This window comes from Cygnus atratus, chromosome 17, assembly GCF_013377495.2.
Source record: "Cygnus atratus isolate AKBS03 ecotype Queensland, Australia chromosome 17, CAtr_DNAZoo_HiC_assembly, whole genome shotgun sequence".
In the NCBI taxonomy this organism is placed as follows: domain Eukaryota; kingdom Metazoa; phylum Chordata; class Aves; order Anseriformes; family Anatidae; genus Cygnus; species Cygnus atratus.
The window spans coordinates 13,229,208-13,239,357 of NC_066378.1; positions in this window are offsets into that span (position 1 = coordinate 13,229,208).

A 10,150-nucleotide genomic window follows, 5' to 3' on the forward strand; every position below is an offset into this window, starting at 1 on the left:
CCCTTGTGGTGCCACAACTCTTTTATTTGTGCGGGGTTTTCTTGCAGGATTTTCTTTCTTGCAATCTTTGCGACTTCATCAGCAAATCGAGGGCTGCCCTGTCCGAATTCCTAGGTGATGCAGGGATTTTGCCATGTGGAAAATTCGGCTTCAGGTGAATTTCAGCCTGCGGATGCTGTGGATGCTTTTCCCTCCGCCTGGTGGTGCGTCTGCAGCCCTTTTGGGACACACAGCTGGGATGTTATCTCACAGGGGAGCTGCTGCAAGCTCCAAGCCACCTCCTCAGTAATTCAGCCTTGCTTGGTGCTCCGAGCCCAGCTCAGTTTGATGCAAAAGGGAAAAGCTCCCTGGAGCCCATGGGGACTTCTGGGGCGCTTGGTGCAATCCAGCCTGCGTCCCCATCCCACGGTGCGGTGCCAGCTCGGAGCTGGGGCAAGGGGCTGGGTGGTCTGTGGGGTGGCTGAGGGCAGTGGCTGGGTGGTGAGGGCAGGATCTGGCCCCACACTCGGAGCCTTCCCACCAGCAGCTCCTCCTTCACCCCGGTGCTCCCCTATGAAAGCAGCTGGGGCAGGGCTACGCTCCCGTCGCGGAGCCTAATGCGATGCCAAAGTCACCGACGCGATCACGCTTATATATCATATTAGAGGAAATGAATACTAATTCAATACAAACTACTAATTCAGTAGAACAGAAAATTGCCGAGAGAATAGAAAATTGCTGAGCGCGCCGAACCTCGGCATCGCTTGAAGGAAACGCTTTGGCTGCTCCTCCCGTTTCAGGAGCTATTTTCGGTGCTGCCGGTGGCACACTTGGCCAGGGCGGCGCAGGGCGCACCGGTGCCAGGATGGGACCAGCTCCAGCCCTGGAGTCCCCTCGGAGTCCCCAACCCCTCGTCTGCCCCTTCCTTCCTTGAGGAAAATCCTCTTGCCCTTTGCTTTCAAGCCCAGGGCTCGCAGCGAGGGGCTGGGAGACTTGAGGTGGGACCTGCACCCTCAGATGCGGCGTCCGGGGCTGTTTTTGGGAATATCGGTCATGTGCCGTGTCCAGAGCGAGCCGTAACTGGGACTCGTGTGGTTTCTGCACTGAAATGCTAGGGGAGTCTTATTGTATTAGCAATTTCCCATCAGATCCTGTCATATTAGTATTGTATTGTATTAGTATTTGTTTTCACTAATGTGATGTGAAAGTTGCTAATATGATAAGACTCCTGCATTGTATTAGCGAAAACAAATATTAATATGATAGGATGGAAAATAGCTAATAAGAAAGTAAGTTGCTAATCCGACGTGATGGATCTCCGGCAGGAGCTGCCTGCTGCTCTCGTGTACTTTTCCAGGAGCGCCCTGAGCCCGGCTCGGAGGGAGCGGGGAAGGAGCTCGGCCGCACGGGGATGGGGTCGCTCCCGCGGGGACGAGGGCATGGCTGCAGCCAGCGTCAGGGCAAACACGAATTTACGGGGCCAAGAGGCCACGGTGCGCCCGTACCGGCTCCTGCCAGGTTTTTAAGATTGTTTCCGACTCTGATGCTACGTAACAAACCCTTTCCTAATTATTTTTTTTCCAGCCACCTGAGCAAAATATCAATTTCCGACATCAAGAGGCAGGGTAGGTGAGCCAGAGCTAAACGCAAATAAACATTAAACAATTATTGGAATTTGGGTTCATTTTAAAAAACCAGCGGGGTTGAGGGAACGAGCCACCTATTAGCTGGGAAAAGCGATGGGGCTTTTTAACAACATGCTGTTTCTTGGCGGAGGCTGGGATTTGGGCTGCGCGCGCGGTGGCAGCCCTGGATGTTATTGATTAAAGATGATGGAGCAGCAGCGCAATTATATCCCAGTTTGTGCTCGCTGCGGTGGCACCGCCAGCCTCCCGTTTGTCTGTTTGGTTGCTTGGCTGCCCCGGGTTTCTCCTCCTCCGGTCTCATCCCGGTCAGGATGCTCGGGGTGGGGACGGGGACTTGGCTCAATCTTGGTGCCAGCCTTCAGTTTCTGGGGGTGGAGATCTTTTTAATTGTTTTTTTTATTGTGTCTAACGGTGATTCCAGAAGTGCCCTCTCCCTGCTGGCTGGATTGATGCAGATAACAGGGGAGCATTTCGGGAGGACGCGAGCAGCCCGTGCTGTGTCCCCGCTCCGAGACCGCAACATTTCCCCCAGCTGGGACGGATCCGGCCCCACGGTTCCCCAGACAAAAACGCGGGGAACTGGGGCTTTTAGAGCATTTCCAGAAAATTCTGAGCAGGCACCAGGGGGATGGCGCAGAGGTAGCGGGGCCGGGCTGTGCCGCGCGGCGCCGCACGCAGGAGCGAGTGGATAGCTCGCGGGGAGCGTGCATCTCGGAATCAGTCTATAATGCAATCAATTCTGTATATCCCTAGTGAAACAGCAACATTTATTTAACGTCTTTTATAGAGCAGCTGAGTTTTATCACAAATCACATTCCATTTCTATTCATCAGGGACCCCTTGAAGGCTAAAATGCACTTACTTTCCTCCGAGGAAGTTTACCAATTCTTCAATAAAGACCCATTTGCCTCCGTATGTAAAATTGACACATTTATTGAATATTAAACATTTGTTGGGTTCTCGTGTGCTTCTTTCGACTTTATCTGCTGCCCTTAAAAGTCGTTAGGGGAAGGATACATCAAAGTTGCAATAAAGGCTTGTTTATGGACGGGAAGGAGAGATGCTCCACGTCGCCGCGGAGGCTGGTTTATCCCATTTGTGTGGAAATCGCCGAGGTTTGGGCGTTTTGGATGTCAGTGGTAACGCTGGGTGCTCGGAGCAGCCTGTCTGTCCTTGGCAGACACTTGGCATCGTTTGTCTCTGATTGCTCTAAAGGACTTTTTGTGTATAAAAGCTGTTCTTGGCCACGTGAAGGTCGGGGTTGTGCCGCGGTGCAAGGCAGACCGTTCTCCACCGGAGTCAGTCCAGCTCATTAGCAGGAGGTCCAATAAAACAAGTTTTTCTTTTATCACTGTTACTAAGTGCCGTTGTAAATCAATTAAAATGTATTCTAGTAATTCTGTTTTTTTTCCCTGCCCACTCCGGGCTCTTGTTTAAGGAAATACGGAGCCATTAGCAGGATCCCGTGTACATCTGTGCACGTGCTGGAGGCGGGAGAGGATCGACCCGTTGCACGCTGGCACGAAGCACACAGTGGTGATACGTGGGAGCACGCCGCTCCCTGTGGTCCTCTGCGAAGCCACTGAGTCTGCTGGGGGAGCTGTGGGAAGGCACGTGGGTTTGGAAGGGTCTCCTCCTCCTGGAAACACCGAGGTTGTTGCCGATGGGGATCCCAGTGGCCACGGTTTTGCATTGCTGAGGATGGAGCTGCGTCCGTCCAGCACAGTCCTGGAGGTGTTTGGGGGTAATATTGACCCAAGGAGATGCGAGAGGGATGAAAAATGAAGAATGCTCATTAAATTATTGTGTGGGGAAGCCAGCAGCAGCCTCACCCCCAGCTTGTGCCGGGATGGGGCCGAACTATTGCCTCTTGTTGTTTTGTTAACATGGGAAATTGCAAATGGAAATAAGGAGCATTAAGGTTGAGATTTGGGGTTGCTGGCTTGTTTTTAAGGACCTAATGGTGTCTCTTGCACGCCTCGGGGTGCAGTTCTGCAGGACAGGTCTGATTTCTGAAATACGGCGTTCCCATGTTGCCACGATCACGGCTCAGTTTCCAGGTGCTGGGTTATAAAGCCAGGCTGGGAAATTAGGCTTTCAGAGCTGAGCCACCCCAAATTGCCCCCAGAGGGAGAGCAAACGGTTGTGTGGAGGGGCCGGGCACCCCCAGCCTCCCCAACCAGCCCCTCCGTGCAGCGGACGGGTGGGTGACGCCAGCCAATTTTAGGGGCCCCTGTCCGCGTTAATTTATAAAACAAGCTGGCCTAATAAATGTCACCTAAATAGAGCTCCAGGAATCGTAGCTCATCTTGAGTGCACAATAAACATAATATACGGCTGCCTCTCCGAGCAGGCACCCGGCACCACAGCCGCCTGGCCGGGCGGCTCGGCTCTGTGATGATTTTCCACCCGCCTTTATTTTTCCTTCTCCGCCTTTACGAGAAGCGCTTGGAAAATGCTGGCGTGATGGGAAAATGCTGGCGTGATGGGCTCCTCCTTCCCTGCCCGTGGGAAAGGCACTCGGGGTGCCCTGCAGCTGGCGTGGGCATTGCAAACAAAAGCCATCGATGGCAGAGGGGACACCAGGGTGGTGGGAGAGGATTTTGCCCCACGTTGGGTGGATGTGGGCAGGGGATGGGTTTTGGGGCGGCGCGTGGGCACCGTGCCCCGACGAGTGCCTGGCACCCCAGGGTGCCCCTGGTGGGAGTGATCCGAGGAGGAAACGCCAGAAAATGGCTCTTTGTAAAAAATAACCTTCCCGGTGCACCGGGAGGCTCTGCTTTATGGGTGAGGGAAAGTGCTTAAAATGCTTAGAGGGAATAAACAGCTTTTAATGAAGTTACATTGCCACATAATGGGTATCATAAAATTGCCTTCATAGTACAGGGTCCCAGGATGGCTTTTATTATTGACTGAGCTGGAATCCTGTCTGTAAAGCTCCAGCAGCTGCGGAGAGGCGAATGCAAAGTCTTCTTAAATTACCTGATTGAAATAACTGGCAAATATTCTGCTTTGCTGCTTTGCGGAAGGCAAAGCTGCCTTTGGGGTGGTCTGTCAGACCTGGTTTGCAGATCCTGAAGAACACAGGAGTTTCATTGCAGCAAAACAGATGTTCATCTTGTTTCTCTATCGGCTGTTTGATGAGAAATTTATTGCTCTTCTGCTGGGCTGGAGCTCCTCTGCTGCGGAGTCTATTAGCCAGCCCGGGAGCTGGCGGGAAGCCAGGCAAGCAGTGTTTTGATGAAACCCATGAAAGCCCCGGTTCGAAGGCGCCAGTAATAATGCATCGGCTAGACTCTTCTGATTGGGCAATTGATTGCTCTGATTTGATTTATTGATCAATACCCTCAAATTTGGCGTCTGAGAAGCTGAACTAATCTTTAACTGCTGCGAACATCTCTGCCTGGTGGAGAATTAGAGCTGATAAGGAATGTATGAAAGGAATCTGAGCTTATCTTAATCACACAGTGCCCCGGCGCTGCCTGTGCTGAGAGGGAGTAGATGTGTGCAGAACACAATCACCAGGCAGAACAGAGCAGATCTATAAATTGATGGAATTCAAAGCCTCCAGCATCGATTACCATTATAACAAACAGTGGCGCACTGAATGTCTGATTATTTTTAGACAAAGATTCTGTGCTCTCAGCAGCAATTTTGCTGATGCTGTCACTGTGTCAGATGTCTGTTGTTGATTGCAATTAGATGCAATACAAAAAAAAAAATTTAAAACTATCTCTGCCTATAGTTTTATTTCCACTTATTAAATCTCCTCCTTTGTTTGCCTCCTCCTAATGTCTGCAGCTGGATGAAATATTGCATTACCAGAAGAGATCTCTTATATTCAGTTGGGTATAATCACTTTACAGATCATTGGATTATATCTGATATGCTTCAGATAATCCTGGGGAAATGTGGGACATTTACTCTGCCTTGTTTAAATGCGCCCTGCTTTAGGCTTTTGACTACAAATCTGCATAACATTGGGGTGTTGCAAACAGCTCCTCAAACCTCCGAATGATCTAATTCTGTTAAAACACCGATCGATTCCCCATGACGTCGTTCATCCTCCCGGGCGGTGCCGGAGGTCCAGCATGGATCCCCGGTTCTTGTTGCGTTTTGGAGCCATTTGTGGGGGGCTCCTGGGCCAGAAAGGTGAGGCTGTCCGTGGGGCACCCCACTGATGACCTGTGGACACATTTTGGGACCCATCGGCGCAGATGTGGCTTGCAAGGGATGTCTTTGCCTCATGCTGAGTCCCCTGGCTTTGTCCTGCAGGGTGCTGGGCTGCCCCTGGGCTCGGCGCCTGCAGGGAGGCGGAGCAGGATTTTGGGGGGGGTTCATGGCTTTATCTCATCCCATCAGGGCTCAGGGGACCCCGGCACAGAGCCTGGCCGTGGCCCTGGCCTGACCCCGGCGAGCGGGAGGTCTCCTCTTGAACCTGACCCCGCCTCGCGCAGCCACGTGCGGCTCCTGGGCTCGATGGAGAAATGCAGCGCGGCGGAGGAGTTACGCGCTGCTGGCAGCTGGTGTTTTCTTTCTTTGGGAAATCTAATATATTGATTAGCTTTCTTCAAAACAGCATCAATAAAGCGTATAATGGCATGGCTGGTGCCTGCGGCGTCTCCTCCCCTGGTCCGAGTCCCCCTGGAGCCGGGAAGCCTCCGGCGGCGGACCCTGGCCGCTGTTCGCGTGGCTCTGCGGCCCCTTCCTGGCAGCAAAGCTCTGCCCGGCAGGCGTGCTCGGCCGGGCACCCTGCTCCTCAGCCTTCCTCCTCCTCCTCCTTCTCCTCCTGCACTGCTGGGGGTGCTCAGCCAAAGCCCGACCCAGAGCTCTGGGCTCCGGCTGCGCCATGGGGCACAGTCCCGCTGCGCTCCTGCCGTCCCCGGACAGATGGTGTCACCGAGCTGCTGTTACACGTGGTGGTGGCACTGGTGGTGACAGATATCACAGGGGTCTTGTCCCCGGTGGGGTACGGCCTCTGAGTGCAGCTTGTCCCCAGGGACTGGACTTGGATCCCCAAGTCACAGGGACTGCTGCTCCGGGCCGTCTGTCACCGCCGCTAAGACGGAAGGAGATCCATTTTCCATTAGCGTCTAAGAGAGTTTAGAGGGGTTTTATTGTTGTTTTTGTGGTTTGGTTTCTTTTTTTTTTTAAAGCTGATTGATTGCGATAATGAATGGATCCCAGAAATAGTCTGGAGCGGCGGCGTGGGGCCGGTGGCTGGATTTAAAGTCCTCGTTGGCGCTGAACCCACCTAACTATTTCTGTCAGGCTGGAGCAGCTTTCATCTGTAAAATATGCAGGGGGGAAAGCAGGATCTTATTTAGCACCCTCCTAAGCACCGGGCTGACCTCAGATGCCAGTGTCTTTAGGAACGGATGTCTTGCACTTGTCAGGAGACGCGTTATATACTGCTGGTTTATTTATTTCTCCTTGGTTCGCTGGACAGCGAATCCTTCCCAGGAACGTGGCCCGAGCCACCACGCCGCACTTGTCAAGATGCATCACGCTCCAAGACAGCCCGCTCCCAGCCCGATCAATGTCGAGGCTGCTTCTGCTTTGCTTTCCAACTCCCTCAGTTTGCTTTTCCAGGCTGTTTTTGGGACCTTGGGTCCAGCCGGTGGGGTATTTGGGGTGTGCTGGGGGACACCTCCGGGAGCCCAGTGGGGATGGAGGTGGCTGGGCTGCACTGCGCTGCTGCGCTCCCTCGCTATTGACTCGCTTCGGAGAGAGATTCTGGGGGGAAAATTGACAGCTGATGACTATGGGAAGATGTTTTCAAAAGGAGAAACAATTTACAATAATTAGAAATTTATAAAATGTCTTTAAACATGGTGGTAATAGGGATAAGAAAACACTTGCTGCAATGTAATCAGTTATTAGCAGCTGATCATTTATCTGGATGGATAGTTGCTGCTGGTACACGAGACACGTAATAAAAGGACTCTTGATTAACTAATTTGAATATCTTTTGAGAACAAATTCCGAGTTCTCTTTTTTCTCCATTGTAACGGATCCGTACATCTGCGAGATAAACACTGAATGAATATGGAAATGAATATGCTACTGGAAGTGGAGCCCTCAAACGCCGCTGGCACGGCCGCCCCTGTCCGGCTGCGGGTGGGGACGGAGGTGGCAGCGGGGGCTCGTGGGGACACTGCGGGGACGGGGCGGGGTCCGGCTCCCCACCGGCCCCCATTGCCATACATCCCACCCCAACGTCCTTCCCTGTCTGCCAGGAGGGGAACGGGGTGGCAAAATACCCATCCGGGGGAGCTGCCCACCAGCAGACACCAGTACAACCCATTGGATAGCCCTGGATAGATGCGGTTGTTTTTTTTTTGGCACGGCCTTTTCATGTCTTCCCGGGAATGGAAATCTACCGCGCATCCCCAATCTCTGCTCTTTCCGAGATCCCATTACAGCTGTCCTGATAACGCGCTGAGAAGCCCGATCCCATTTCAGACAGCCACATCTGGCGGCGGGGCTCGCCCATTTCTCCTTTTCCCCAGCCCCTTTTTCCTTCGGGCTCCATCCCTGCCCCTGCCCTGGGGACGTGGCTGTGGCTCCGGCCCCGCCAGGTGCCTGGCACAGCTCGGTGATGCTCGGAGCTGCCGGCACCTCTCCTCCTCGCCCTGTGTGCGCCGCAGCGAGGAGCCGAGCCCGCCTGGCTCGAGCTGCAGTTTACAGGTGATTAAACCCAGCTCGGTGAGGATTCAAGCATTAATATTGATGCTAAAGTTTTTTATAAAATATAGGTAGATGGAGAAAGAGCTATCGATTCCTACAGGCCTTGTATTTTTTTCCTTTCTCCCGCTTTATTGTCACGGGGAAGGGGTGACATAGCAGTGAGCGTGAGATGAGGACGTGGGGAGAGGAGGCTGCGGGCATGGGATGTGCCGGGGCCGTGCGCGCTCCCCGGCAGAGCCGCAATCAAGCCCGCGCGGCCACCCCGCGATGCTGGCACCAATTGAGCCGTGCTCGGTGCAGATAATTAAGGCATGATTGGCGGCCCCTCCCTAGGCAGCAGGGATGCACTGGGAGGCTTTTTCGGCTCACTCGGCTCCCACCGGCGCTCCCCGGCCCCCCGCGGCCCCGACCCGCTCGTAAAAGCTGGCTCTGCAGCCCGAGCTCCTGCGCCGCACCGAAAGGCCGTTAAAAAGATGCTGACGGCCGTTTTTCACTCCCTGCTTCTCTGTATACACACAGGACCCGGTTTTATCTGCTTTCTCTCCAATATTTTTTTATATAACAGTGAAATATTTATATTGTCCAATAAAAGGCGGTAAGCTCGCAATCTCTCACGGATTCATTTGAGACTGGGAGCTTCATTGTATGAATTTTACACCCAGCAGTGACCCCTGATAATTGACTCCATACATCTTTAGCATCACGGATTTACATAATACGTAGGGGATGATGGATGGCTCGGGTAACCCTGCCTGCCTGGCAGCACGGCTCCTCCTGCCCGCATCGCATCGCACCGCGGCACGGCTGGGTGGGATTTTGGTGATGCTGAGCAGCGGTGGCTTCAGCCCCTGCAGTGCTTTGGCTTTGTGCCCACCTTGGTGGGAGCACAGTCATCATGCTCCTGGGATTTTGGTGGGGGATATGAGGCTGGAGGAAGCTTCGGATGATGCTTGAGCTTAATCTCGGAGTAAGCGAGCCCCATGCCAGCTGTGGGTCCTGGCGGCTCCGTTTCCATCCTGCACCGTGCTGGGTTCTGGAGCAGGTCGGTCCGTGCCCCACGAGGGCAACCAGGAGGCTCTGCACTATCTGAGCCTGATGCACCATTCCTCGATGAGCCGATGCACGTGAGAGGGCTGGCACGAGGAATGGGATTTGTGGAACAACATCCTGCCAGAAGGGTGCTCTGGCCCCATGGAGATGGACTGGGAGGGGACGGTTCTCCGGTAACATCCCCCGCTTCCCATAGCTTCTTATCCAGAGGGATCCAAACCTTGATCCGTGTACCTGGTGGCTGTGATCTCAAGCAAAACCAGCACCCTTCTTGTCCCAGCCCACGCATCCCTTCCCGCTGCTTCCCACCTTAGCAGTGCTCCAAGCCCAGTTTGCCCCAAAACTCTCCCTTTTTGGGTGCATCCAGGCAGGGCTGCTCAGGGCAGGCGAGCCCACGGTGGGCGCATGGCCCGCATCACCCCCTGCCACCCAATTTATCAAAAAGCAATTAATGGCACCCCCCCCCCCCCCCCCGTCTCCCATTTTATGCTTTCCGTCTCTTCCCGCAGACTGCAGGGCAGTAATTAGAGTCTGGTTAATGAGGTTCTTGTGGCAGGGCCGTATGCTCTTACCGGATCTGCCCATCAGACAAAGGCCCCTCTGCTCCGCCATGCTTCATGGCAGTGATGTTTTACGGGTGCTCTCGACACGAGCTGGAGGACGGTGGGGTGTCGGGACGAGGTGGGGACCCGGTGGCCCGGCGGTGGCTGTCCCGTGTCACCCTCGGCGGTGGCACCGCGCGGCGCCGGAGCCGGGGCCGTGATTTACGGTGACAGCACCGAGGG